We start from the raw sequence: 5,289 nt of genomic DNA, 5'->3' as shown, positions 1-5,289 counted from the left end.
GCAAATTTGACGAATTTGTCCGTGAATTTCGAAGTCAAACCCTCCCTCAAGGTAATCTTCTCCGATCCCCTTGTTTTGATCCAAGTAACGTTATCATTTTGCTCATTTGTTGCTAGTTTGGGGAAACCCTAGTTTTGTTTGGATCTAGAGATTTGCATGGAGATGTGAGATGTTTGTTTGCCAATTTCCTATGATTAGGCTTTGTTAGTATGTTAGGGTTATTCTTATGAGTGTTCTTATGTTGATGCTAGGGTTAGGTTTAAGGCTAGGGTTATGGTTAGGGTTAGGACTAGGGTTGTTGTTTGGTATATATTTTAGGGTTTGTATTCCTTGTTAATCCTTGGATTAGTACTCATGGAAGCAATGTTACGTTGTGTTGTTTGAATGTTTATAGGGATGGGAAGAACATGTGTGTTTGTTCATCATGGGGACAAAGACGCCTTCTTGAAAGGCAATATTGAATCGGACCCGGATGAGCTTGACATGGTGTTTGATAGTAGTCCTAGCTATGCGGAACTGTTGAAAGGATCGAGATGGACCTAGAGGGCGGGTGAATAGGTACAATTACAAATTTTAATTATTACTTGGCAATTTTTAGGCAATAATGCGGAATATGAAGATGAGCCTAACAATTGCGCGTGAGCACAAAGTACTAAGCAAATAACACAAAACACGTAAGTAGGCAAGCACAATATAATGTATGCAAGTGTAAAGAGACAAGTAACCACAAGTAGAGAGTTAAGGTTAGGAATAACCGCAACTCCGGGAGACGAGGATGTAAGCCGATGTTCACTCCCTTGGAGGGGAGCTAGTCACCGTTAGAGGGATGGATCTTACCACGAAGGCACACCAACGCCACGAAGGCTCGCCCTATTCTCCCTTTGAGACAACACCACAGAGGCGTTTCTCAACCACTAGTGGTAGACCTTGGGGTGGTCTCCAAACCCTCACAAACTTTTCCGAGGGTAATCACAAAGTTTGATTCCTCTCCGGATGACTCCTACCGCCTAGGAGTCTCCAACCTCCAAGAGTAACAAGAACGATGGGGAAATGCTCAAAACTTGCTCAAGTCACGAATTCCTTTGGTGCAAAGAAGGGGAAGAAGTGGATCTATCACTTAATTGGAGAACTTCTCTCAAAATGCTCCTAGAACACTTGGAATCTAGGATTTAGTATGGATGAATGAGAGAGAGATTGAGGAGTGTTCTTGTGAGGCTCAAAGTGAATGGTCAACCCTATCTCGTGGAAGGGAAGGGAGTATATATAGGTGGTGGGAAAAAGTGGCCGTTTGGGGTACAGGATGGCCGGACGTCCGGAGAACGACGGACGTCCGGAGACCCAAATGGGTCCGGACGTCCGACAGTCATCTGACGACCGGCCGCTGTGAAAAGTGTGACCCACAATCTAGTGTACAGGATACGGACGTCCGAGCGGGTCCGGACATCCGTAAGAATGCTTCTGATGTGAAAGTGTCGGACGTCCGGAAGGTTCCGGACATCCGTAAAAATGTTTCTGTTGTGGGAGTGTCGGACGTCCGGAAGTGTCCGGACGTCCGGGCAATCAGGAAGGACCGGATCCGTAGAACACCGGACGTCCGAAGGCAAGGTATATAGATAGCAACTTTTGAGCAAGTTTTTCACAGATCCATCGATCCCCTCTTAATAGTGCGGGATCCCTATACTCAAGAACAAACCATAAATGAAGTCAACATCTTGTATCTCCATTCTTGAGTTATATGCTTTTGTCCCTAGTCATGATCCATGCACACGGTCTTTGGAACATAATCCTGAGATATACTTGATAAACATGATTAGTCCCGAGCATATGTGTTGTCATCAACATCAAAATATGATTAAGGGCATGATTGCACTTTCAATCTCCCCCTTTTTGGTAGTTGATGACAACTCATATGCATACTCATAATAGTAATCGGAAGTATTTGTTGTGGAGCTCAATAACCATAATAATAATAAGTAGCGAGCGAGCTCCCCCTTAAAGTGATACCACATATACTACTAAAAACAAAAATGATGAGGGCTCCCCCTCAAACTGATGCCACGGTAATCAAGAGTTACACTTCATATAGATTCACCAAATCTCAGATTCAACAAACTCATAACCAACAAACTCATAACATAGTTCCACAACTCATAACATAGTTCAACAAACTACTCATAACATAGGTTCGATTACATAATGAGCTAGAGTAATGCATATGGAGCCTACTCCCCCTTTGGCATCAAGTATCCAAAGAAAATAACTAGGGGGGATGACATGACAGTATTAAAGATCATCCTCATCATCATCATCATGAACACCACTGCCACCAGCCTCGTCGAAGAAATCAGCCCACTCAGGACCGGAGGGAAAAACAAAATCAGAAGGGGGATCTGCAGGAAGACGCTCATCGTCACTCACATCATATACGCCTGAGTCTCTCAAACGAGCCTTCAGAGCGTTCTTGGAAGTGACCATGCGAGTGACCACATCGTGGTGTTGGGAGCAATGGTAGGTGAGCATCTTCATCATGGCTGAATGAGCCTTCCCAAGAAAACGAGCAATGCGCCCAAAGGGGGCATCACTGGAAGGAGGATGGGTAGCGTGAGAAGGAAAACTAGCGGCGGTGCGACTAGCAGTAGCAGGAGGAGGAGGAACATGGTCAGCCGCCATGTGAGGTGGGATGACCCATCTCTCATGTATATGAGTGCGTGCAATGGGAAAGGGAGCTACACTCTCGATAAATGGCTGAATAAAAGGTGCATGAGGGAAAGCCCACTTGTGCTGGAAGCTAGCAAGGCGGATCTCATGCCATAAAAAGTGTGGAACATTTATCTTCCCTTTAGGAGATGTGAAGAGGCGATGCATGAGATCAATGCAGTAGCTGCTGCAGGAGCCCTTGTCACCCATCTTGGGATAAATGGTGCGGATGACACACTGATAAATGATATTGAATGGAAAACGCCAAATGGAGACTTGATTTAGACCCTTTTGTTTTTCAGTGCTAGACAAAGATGATATGGGTCTAAGGAGATCCGCACAGACCGCAATGCCTTTGGGCTTATGGTTGGGGTCATCCTTGTGGATTTTGAACCCAGTGTCGGGAAATCCAAGTGCGGTGACAAACTCAGCAGAAGATGCTGTGAGTGCAGTGTCGGAGGTCATCCATGTGACAGTGTTATCAGGAGCAAAGTAACATGTGGCATAAAACTGATGGATGGCAGCATGGTTAAAATCGTGTTGAAAGGCGAATGGGGCAGCTAGGTTTGACGACTCAATGAGCTCAATGGCTCCCGGATATTTCTCCGGATGAGTGCGAATGTGCTCAAGATCAATGCAAACATGAAGTGACAAGCCTTTAGGGATGACAATCGTGGTGAAGATGTCGGCTTGGACATTTGTGCGAAAGCGACTATCCTGAGAGTCCCTAACAATAGTAAATTGATCTACATCACGACTCAATTTAAGATATGAAGATTTGGGGACCTCGTTGAAATGCTTGACATGATGGCCTAGTGATAGTGGAGGCTCAATGGAGATGTGACGGGAATCACCGTGGGGTTGCACCGGAGGAGGAGGAGGTTGAAAGGTTGGACGATGAGTGCCGGGCTTGGGGGCAGCGACGCGGACGCCAATCATCGGGGACGGATCCACCTCTTCAAGCTCATCCTCAAAATCTGACCCCTCCGAAGAGGAATCACTGTATGAGCTGGGAGGACGAGCGGCACATTTCCGAGGGCGATCTTCCTCCTGGGAGTCGTCGGAGCCTCCGCGACGAGACGGACGAGCCGGCCCTCCGGCGACTTGCTTGCGTGTGGAGTGCTTGGACCGAGGCATCGTGACCTAAGGGAGATGGAAAGCACATGTCAACACCCCTCCATAGATCAGGGTGAATGCATGAGGAGGGGGGAGAGAAGGTTGTGCCCTACCTTGCGAGGAAGAGCACGGAGGAGCCGAGCGACGTGCTGGAGCAGGGGGTCGACGGACTGGCCGGGGAGAGAAACTCCGAGCGGAACGGGCTGGACGGGCCGGACGGCGAGTCGCAGATCCGCGGCGGGGAGAAACCCCGGTGAGGGGTACGGCGGCGGGCGGCTGCGGGGAGTGGAGAGGAAGACAGGAGCGGCGGCGGCGGCGAACCAAGTGGAGAGGATGGGGTTGGTTGACCAAACCCTACGGCGCGGTACATATAGACCCCAGTAAAAAACTTACGGACGTCCGGAGCCTACGGACGACCGGAGGCATATATGCGTCTGGACGTCCGGGAACGGACGGACGACCGGAGCCTGGACCATCAGCAAATAGAGGATAACAGAGATGATTCTATGGATGTTCGACGGCTTCGGACGACCGGGCAGAATGTAACAGAAAGCTTTTTACGGACGTCCGGAGTCTTCCGGACGTCCGGCAGTGAAATACCACACGGACGTCCGGAACCTACGGACGTCCGACGCCAGAAGTTTGGACAGGAGGCAAGAATGCAGGTGCTGATCATGATGAGGAGAAAGGCATTTTCTCACAGTAAAACTTGTTTATGTAGTAACTCAGATCCTACCTTACTCAATCATAGCCATAGACTACAAGTGGTGGCTAATGCCATAATGTCTGAGTAGACATGACATGACACAGAAAGACTTGAACTTTAAGTGCATAGTCACTACTCCATCATGTTAAAGCACCATAGGCCTAGACCCATGGATACTTTGAGAGTGTTGGTTCTTTTTATGCATTGAGTAGGGCGAGAACATTCATGAATTGAATGTCTCCCCCTAAGTATATGCCTACATCATGACAAGACATTATATTCATGCATGACTGGGTACTAGATTTCACATAATGTTGTCAAGCTCCAAGATACCAAGTTCACGCCTAAGTCGACAGAATCTTGCTTCATCTAGAGGTTTGGTGAAGATATCTGCTAGTTGAAAATCTGTACCAATGTGATCAATGTGAATATCACCCTTCTCAACATGATCTCTCAAGAAATGATACCTAATATCAATGTGTTTGGTGCAGAGATGATCTTTGGGGTTCTCAGCAATATTGATGGCACTTTCATTATCACACAGAAGAGGCACATTTCTATAGGTGATACCGTAATCCTTCAAAGTTTGCCTCATCCATAACAACTGAGTTGCACAACTAGCGGCAACAATGTATTCAGCTTCTGCGGTAGAGAGAGCAATACAATTTTGTTTCTTCGAGGACCAACTCACCAAGGATCGTCCAAGAAACTGACATGCACCGGATGTGGACTTACGATCCACTTTGTCTCTAGCCCAATCCGCATCCGTG

The sequence above is a fragment of the Triticum dicoccoides genome, chromosome 1B (assembly GCF_002162155.2).
Source record: "Triticum dicoccoides isolate Atlit2015 ecotype Zavitan chromosome 1B, WEW_v2.0, whole genome shotgun sequence".
Taxonomy (NCBI): domain Eukaryota; kingdom Viridiplantae; phylum Streptophyta; class Magnoliopsida; order Poales; family Poaceae; genus Triticum; species Triticum dicoccoides.
The sequence above is the reverse complement of the archived record's forward strand: the minus strand, read 5'-3'. Positions refer to the sequence as shown.